The 8,979-nt window shown below is 42.4% G+C and overlaps 1 long non-coding RNA gene across 1 annotated transcript; it reads right to left on the bottom strand.

The window, feature by feature from the left end:
- Positions 1-1,244: 1,244 nt before the first annotated feature.
- Positions 1,245-8,639, bottom strand: LOC138782283 (uncharacterized). The gene is made up of 3 exons (XR_011361591.1): positions 8,559-8,639; positions 3,752-3,936; positions 1,245-1,659 (listed from the first exon to the last, which is right to left on the bottom strand). It is a non-coding gene; the product is annotated as an uncharacterized lncRNA (long non-coding RNA).
- Positions 8,640-8,979: the final 340 nt, after the last annotated feature.

Below are 8,979 nucleotides of genomic sequence, written 5' to 3'. Positions count from 1 at the left end.
TTTTTTTTATTTCAAAGATCACTTTCGCTCTTTAGGTAGGACTACCACCTACCACCCCATGCCATGTACCTTAGTCTACAGCAATGGTCTTAAACATGTGGCTAGTTTTGCAAGTGACCTATAGGGGATAACACCTCAACCTTTTTCACCTTCCATACCTATTTTTACCGGAGTTATGGACACTGCCATCATACATTTCTTGGCCCCAGTGCTGAAATATTTCCATTTCTAGCCCTATACACTCTAAGGCCACCTGCTCCTCTTTAACCCCTCCTCTTTTACATGTTCATGCAGCACCGGGACAGTACAGTAAATACAAACATACAAACAGACAAAATGAATCATTTCCTACCCTGATCATCTCTGTTGCTGTATCTAATAGTCACCCCTGACCCCTGTTGCAGTACTTAATAGTTGCCCTGTTCCCTGTTGCTGTACCTAATAGTCTCCCCTAACTTCCATTACTGTACCTATAGTCAACCCTGTTACTGTACGTGATAGGCCTCCTACTTGATCTGTGCTCCTGTTAATGTACTGAATTAGTTAGTGTATATGGTGTTCCCCGCTGTTAGTGTACCTAATTGTTGCTCCTGTTACGGTACTTAATTGTTGCCCCTGTTACTGTAAGTGAAATGTGAAAAAATTTCATTAAATCTTCAGCTGCATTCATTTTCATCCAAAAATCTCATAGACGCCGTGGTCAATATGTACACAACTGGGCCTGCCACTTCAAAAGAAGAAAAGATATACAGTTGCTCTTACAACAAAGAGGATGCAGACAACATACCTATATCACGACCAGCCTGGGATGCCGCCATGACCACGACATACGTTTTGACCCTTAGTCAGAGAGTCATTAATTTTTAAATTAGGTTGTTTGGTGCACTAACCTTATTGCATGGATCCACCCTGTTGGCCTTTCTTTCCATATGAATATTGAGTGCTCTACAGTGATGCCACTCAGAATATTCATGAGGAGGTGTAAGCAGAATGGGCAAATTTTATGCCAGTGCACCAAATGATCCACTATACATTTTAAATAGACAAAGCAGTTATAAAAGATGGCTCCCAGTTCTGCACTAGCCTGAAAGAACAGTCCTTGAAATGGTGGCTGAAACATAGATTAGAAGGAAAAAAAACATGGTGATATGAATAGAGCAATGACTTTAATATTGTAAATTCTGGAGTATCATGAAATGTAAAAGTAGTGTCATCTGAACCCATCTACAAAGGAGAATGCTTGTAGCCACCAACAGTATAGCACTGCAGTAATAAGAGGTGGAATATTATCATGATAATGAATTCATAGAAAATTCAATAAGATTTCCTTCGGATTTAATTACACATCCCACCGGTGCTGTTCCTGGTTTTATAAACTTGATATAGACTCAAGTACTAATAAAAGGTCCTTATAGCCGAGCTCTGTGGATGCTGCCGCTCCTTTAACACATCTCCGTTATATCTCTAGCACGTAATACTTTTATATGTTTAATATTAGCTTACCTAACAAAATTGCTTCTATTGTCCGTAGGTGACAGATGCGCTTTAGGAATGACTTGTTGCAAGCAATTCCCTTAAGAGCTGCACATATTAAAGGGTCGGCCTGGGTCAATGTAATCCAAGTTTCATTATATACTGTCTTTCTGTAATGGCAGAACCCTGGAAAAATAACATTAGTAAATTGTAATAAAAGGCCTTCACCTATAGCAACTAGAGAAATAACTTTTATTGTGAATCTGGAGCAGAAAGCTGGTTGTGAAGTCTTACTGTATGTCTGCCCTTTGGTGGGAAATTAAACCCAACATATTTCTCTCTGAGCTGCTTTATAGAAGAATAGTCACTATTATTCTGATTTGTAAGCGCACATCTATCAATACATGAAGATGAGGCACATACTGTATGCATATACAAGTATATGTTATATACAAGTATACTGTATATGTGTATAAGTATATTTTAAAGAACCATGTCTAGCTTTTGAATCTTTCTTCTAAGGCTTAGTTCACATTATGGAATTTTGCAGCTGTCATTGCCGACGGCCATCAATAAGTCGCCCGATATTTGCTATTGGCAGCCGTCTATAATTATCATGATCATCATAGACAGCCATCATGAGCAGATATTGAAAGTCTTTTTGACGGCCATCGGCAATTATGAATGCAAAATCCCATAGTGTGAACTAAGCCTTATAGTTAGTAAGGCTGAAAAAAGACACATGTCTATCAATGAAGGGAGGGGATGGATGGATAAACTCAATATTTCTACATATGTATTAAAGGAGAAGTCCAGTGATTTATAAAATCAGGCAGCCGGCAGGAGGGAAACTGATTGCAAGTGCGGACTTACCTCTCCCCATGCCCGCGGTGAGCGGCGGGACTGGCCTCAGGACCACACTTAAAGGGATTTTCTTCACAACTAGGGGGAAAAGGCCTGTCAAGGCTGATGGACTGGCCGCTCAGCCAATCAGTGACATGTCAGCAACAGAGACCCTGGAGCCTGGTGGGGGGGTCCCAAGGCGGGTCCTCCCACTCACTGCAGGCATGGGGAGCGGTAAGTCTGTACTTGTATTCAATTTCCCCCCTGCACCTGCCAGCTGCCTGATTTTATAAATCTCCTTTAATGGTCATAGGGGCACTTTTATACAATAAATCCAATTGCAGACGAAACTTGTAACAGATTGTAAGCAATATTACCATGAGACCTTACATTCAATTGAAAGCCTGCTTGGTTGGCCTTACATTATATATGAAGAAACCACTGCATGGTGAACACAATACAGAGTCCAGTTACAATACCTATCTCTCAGCCTAGAGTTGTCATGTTGCTGAGAAATATCCTTTTAATCCCACGTCAATGGGCCTCTCACTAGCCAACCAGTCAACATCCTGTTCTGCATAGATAAACAAGCAATAATGCCGAAACAGCTGTCTGCCCAGGCCCGCTTCTGCCATGAGGCGGAATGAGCCTTCCGCCTCAGGCAGCAGATTTTGCGGTCCGGCAGGGGGGCGGCATTATGTCCCCCCTGCTGTCATTTTTGTTAAGTATCACTTAACAAAAATGACAGCGGCTGCTCACCTGTGCCGTCGCCGTGCTCTCCACATCCCGTCAGGTCCCGCGACGTCACCCTGCAGCTTATACGGACCTCCAGGCTGTGGTGAGTGCCCGGGGTCGGTGGGGGACGCGCTGGGGTGATCGGGTCGTGCGGGGCCGCCCCGCGCGACCCGATCATCTCACCCACCCGCCCGCCAACTCGCCCGCCCGCCAACTCGCCCGCCCACCAACTCGCCCACCAACTCACTCGCCACAGCCTGGAGGTCCGTGACAGCTGCAGGGTGACATCGCGGGACCTGACTGGATGTGGAGACAGCGGAGAGCGCGGGCCGGCTGCGGCGTGGGACAGGTGAGCGGCTGGCTGCAGGGGGGGGGGATGCCGGCCATCACTCGGGGCATCCACCTGAGGTTTGCCTCAGGCGGCAGAAATCCCAGAATCGGCCCTGTGTCTGCCGATAGGTCTTTTCTTTTGGAGAGATCATATGGTTTGGCATAGATCCCCAGTGTTCTAAGACTTATAGATTGACTTGAACAATCCTTCCCAATATGGTGTGAGAGATATTTTGCTTGAACTCCCAGTGGAACAGGAATGGCCGTTGATTCTCCACATGTCTTTATAACACTCTCCTTAGGAGTTTTTTTTTTTTTTTTTTAAATCTGGCAGGAACAGGTGGGAAAATGAAAGGGAGCAACTACTTACCTCTCCCTGTGCCCGCGGATCACCATGCAAGAAGGTCCGGGACCCCCAGTAGCCTTTCTTCTCCGAGTTGTGATGAATACCCGACCCGGCTGATGATGGACAGGGTAAGAAGTGAGTTGGGATAGTTTGTTATGTTCCCACCAGTCCCAGCTGTTTACATTTTCTTTTCTGTGTCAGGACATCTCCTTTAAAGGAATCAAGATTTCAATTACATGGGAGATATCACTAATAGGTGGCACCAAAAAGCAAGTTCATTTCCTTCTGGAGGCAAGGTACTTTGCATTTTCCCTGAGAGTAAACATTGTTGGCTCCTATTGGCTGACAGTATGCAGGCGAAAGTTTGAAAGGCGGCGGGGGTATGGCGGATCACCGTCACGGGGAGAGGTAAGTTAGTGCCCTGCCATTTCAACAAACCCCCCTGAGGTCGGACTTCTCCTTTAAGGCCAATTAGTATTCCCTTTAGTCCCAGTAAAATTGTTACAAATGTGTATATTAGGCTAGGTTCACACTGTGTTTTCAGCATCCGTTTAACGCATCCGTTTTTTGCAAAAAACGCATGTAAAACGGATTGCAAAAATGGATTCATTTGTGTGCATCCGTTTTTCCATTGACTTCTATTATTAAAAAAAACGGATCCGTTTTTTTTGGCGGACCAAAACGGACCAAAAAACGTTGCTGACCCTATTTTTCTGGACGTTAAAAAAAAACGGATCCGTTAAACGGATGCTGAAAACGCAGTGTGAACCTAGCCTTAGCCTCGATTCTACATGCCATATCACCTGCTTTATCACCAGAAATGATTATAGTATTGTCATCTTCTCAATATAAATGCGTCTATTATGGCAGATAAAGCAATAAATGGGACAATACAGTCTACACTATATGAACTTGAAAATTAAAAGACAGATGCAATTCTATTAGGCAATGGCTTTCCTGGGTATATTATATTTTTATGAGCTGCGTCCTGAATTTCTTTTTCCTATACCTCTCCAGCCTCTCAGCTGGGCTCCCATCTCTCCGGTGTGTTCTTAAGTGGAGTACGATGAATATATGGTTATGGGTTTACTATGTTTACTCATCGGAGCTCTTCATGAGAACCTCACAAAGGTGATATAAGGTGCAGAGTGAATTCGGGGTCCTTAAGAATGTGCGGATTGCAAAAACTGGCTCCTTGCGATAATCCTTGTTGGTGACGACATTTAGCACAGTTTTCTAATGCTGTTAACCCTATAATAACCTTTATCCAGTGTAACTTTTTTAGATTGTACAGTACATGCCTAATCTCTGGCTGCTTTCCCAGGTTGCTGGATATAAGTCCTAGACTCTTCACTGATGTTCTAGGGGTCAGAACATCTGGTCTTAAGATAAGCAATAGCTCCGGGGCTCTAGCAATCCCTTGTTGACACAGTTTTACACAGAAAGTCCCATTATGCTGTCTCTTAAGTAGTATCGACAGCTTACCTTCACCATAATGCTCTATTGTGAAACTGACTGCAAACTACACACAGTTATCCTAAGGGACTTGGTGGGAAAAATACCAATATACAGATATTGTTTCACTTAAATAGGCTGCAAAGCAAAATCTAAGATGTCAGAATGAACAGTCTGGTTAAGAATTACAAATGAAATAGAACAATATAATACAACTTGTAATTGCTGAAATCCAATATCGCCTACAAGGTTAAACAAAAAAAACTAACAAAAAAAAAATATTATATATATATATATATATATATATATATGTGTGTATATAATTTTTATTTTTTTTAATCTTTTTTGCGGGATAGTAAACCTGTAAGCCTAAGAAACTTCCTTATGGTGCGTTTACACAGGCAGATTTATCTGACAGATTTTTGAAGCCAAAGCAAGGCACAGACCATAAACACGGAACGGGTCATAGAGAAAAGACTGAGATTTCTCCTCTTTTCAAATCCATTCCTGGTTTTGGCTTCTAAAATCTGTCAGATAAATCTTCCTGTGTAAACGCACCATTAGGATTATAGCGGCTAGTGGTATAAGTGGCTCAATTGTACTGGGGATGCGTTACCTTATTATCACTATCTACATGTGCAGTGGCCACTATTTTATATATGCAACCAGTGCTATTATTTTGGATCTCCTACTATCCCAGTATAAATTCCCTGATGAACCCAGTGTCTTTCAGTGGAAACATGATGGGACATTGATTCTGAACTTGAATTCTCTCAGCTGACCTGTATTGTATTACTGGATACTATTGGTACAGACTACAAAGGTGCCACACATCATTGATATGATGATTATTACTCTCATTAGATTTTCTGTAATTAATTTTACCATGTTATTTTTGTTGGTCTGATACTATTGGATACCTTTATTTTTATGGACCTTCTCTCATACTGCAGATATATAATGCAGATATGAATATAAATAAAAGTTTAATTTTATTCTCTGTGCTACCATGACATACTGTATAGCTCTTATGTATAGTGTGTTGCCTACTGGGTACCATACATTATATTACAATTTTACTAGTGAAATAAAATAAAACTGAATATTGGACTGACTGGTTGACATATAGTCCAGATTATGACACTTTATAACTATGTAGATGGGCCAGCGAAGACACAACCCCCCACCCCTGCTCATCTATAGCCAGTCATTGACATAGCACTAGCAGCATAAATAATGGGGCAGATCCTCTCTAATAAAATTATGCTAATCCTCTCTGATATTTATTAATAATTATTAATATATTATTAGTCCATGGAGTGAATGAGTCGGATGTTCTGCAAAGCTATACTTACTTGTATCCAGGTCCAGTCTCTAAAAGGGCGGCTTTTTAGTCTTAGGGTAGCTTCACACGTATCGTATTCGCAGTTTACAGTTAAATCCGCTGTGAATCCTGGTATTGTGATCTTCAATGGGGTTACATACCCGCACTGCCCCGCCTCAGTCACTGATTGGCTGAGCGAGACTGACGGGAGTCAGGATCCTCAGATGCAGCAGCGGCTTGAAGCAGGTAATGTATGCGGCGGGCAGTGGGGAGTTAAAGGGGCCGCCATTACATACTCGCAGCGGAATGAAAATTTCGCTGCGGGTATGTAACCCCATTGAAGATCACAGTACCAGGCATGGCAGCGGATTTTGCTGCAAACTCGCAGCGTTAAATTCATTGTGAATCCGATACGTGTGAAGCTACCCTTAAGATGGTTATAAATAGTGACCAAACATATGAAGTCCTGGCCAGTACAGAGTGTCAGAGCTCAATGTGTCCTTCAATCAGATGGCTTCTCTGTCAGTGCACAGATGGCCGGGACTTCCTGTGTTAAGTCCTTCATAAGACTGAAAGACTGCTCATCTGCATACATCTGTTTTGGGGTTATTGCCCCTTGTCAGTACTAAGCAGGGTGTTGGCTGGCTAGTAAGAGGCCTGTTGACGTGGGCTCAAAGGGATACTAGTTCTCCTTAATGGGTGCCTGTCGTCAGGGCCAGCCTTTGGGGTTTGCGACCTGTGCGGTTTCACAGGGTGCATTACTCCTGGCCAGCTGGGGAGCGCTCTGGCAGACAGTCAGCTTAACACCTAACCGATCTGGCAGACAGACGTTCTGTCTGTCTGCCAGAGAGCCCCCCTAGCTGGCCGCCTGCCCTCCTTGCATAGTGGTTGGTTTGGGGCACTCCTGAAGACAGACGGGCTAGGGACTTGGCAAATTAATGTACTGGGTACGTCCGAAAAGGCTCCACCCCCCACCATCAAGCCACTGCCGTCCGCGGGTGGGATACTGACTATCTCCTTGCCACAATGCAGCCTGCTGAGCTATCTATCTATCTATCTATCTATCTACTGTGACAATCTACTTCATGTACACTCTTCTGACCCTGATGCTGTGTATACATGCACTTCCACAGTATATACAGACACTGGCATCTCTTCTTTTCTTGCCTTTTAGGATTTTTTTGGAAAATAAAAAGATTTAAAAAGAGAATTGTCCATAATGTTCTTTAAAAAAAAACAGTTCATAACTACTAACCCCAGCATTCACCAACAGCTGAAACAGTGCATAACTACTGCCCCAGCATATCCCAACAGCTGAAACAGTGCATAACTACTACTCCCAGCATTCACCAACAGCTGGAACAGTGCATAACTACTACCCCAGCATACCCCGACAGTTGAAACAGTGCATAACTACTGCCCCAGCATATCCCAACAGCTAAAACAGTGCATAACTACTACCCCCAGCATACCTCAACAGCTGAAACAGTGCATAACTACTACCCTCAGCATACCCTAATACTGTATTGGCTGAGACTTCTTGTGTTAAGTTTTTTTTTTTTAAACAGTACAAGACTAAAAATCTGCCTTCAGGAGACTGGACCTGGATACAAGTAAGTATAGCTTTTGCTTACAGCATGATAACAAAAAAATTATAAATGTAAATTGCAAACTTGCTTTATATCACATCTACTGTTGATTTAGATTTTGAAAATTATAATGACAGTGACACTTTGCTATTTGATTCCCTTTACATCACTTATTGGGGGTGGGTGGAGTGCAAGAATCCAAGATGGAGGCAAACACCACCCCCAAAACACACACACACACTTACTGCTGATCAGTCTTCTTGTTTGGGAGACAACGCCTCTAGACAAGGAGAGTTACAGTATTATCCGGTTCATTGGTACAACAGGATAGGTGACAAGTGATTGCATACCTGTATCAGTCACGGCAATATGCATTCAGTACATATTCACAACATTTAATTATTTTTCCAACAAACAATTAAATAAGCCCAGAGAAAAAGACATGAAATACAGACTTAATTACCTAGAAACAATTACGCTAAAGTATTTCCTTCACATTGTATTGTTGGAATCTTGCTCTACATGGCGGAATGCTGCATCTCTCCCCTGTGGAATCTGGTGCTGAAAAAAATATATATATTTTGTTATCTTTAAAAGGGAAAATGTCATCCTGTAGGTTACTTGAAGTTTGCTCCGACGGCAAGCGTTGCAATCTCACCACAGGATCCTCTGTCGCCTAGCAACCATTGCCACAAGTCAGTAAGGGTCATTTACTAACCACAAAATGTATTGAAAATCACTGTGTTTAATTTTGTATGAATGTTTAACTACTCCGCAAATTCAGCACATGTTGATGTATTATGTTAAATAGTCTTTTGTTGCTTCGAGATTCTTTGGTATTGCTTACCTCAGGTATATTGCTAATAGATTTTATTTAGCCTAAA

Source organism: Dendropsophus ebraccatus, chromosome 1, assembly GCF_027789765.1.
Source record: "Dendropsophus ebraccatus isolate aDenEbr1 chromosome 1, aDenEbr1.pat, whole genome shotgun sequence".
Lineage (NCBI taxonomy): Eukaryota > Metazoa > Chordata > Amphibia > Anura > Hylidae > Dendropsophus > Dendropsophus ebraccatus.
The sequence above is the reverse complement of the archived record's forward strand: the minus strand, read 5'-3'. Positions and strand labels throughout refer to the sequence as shown.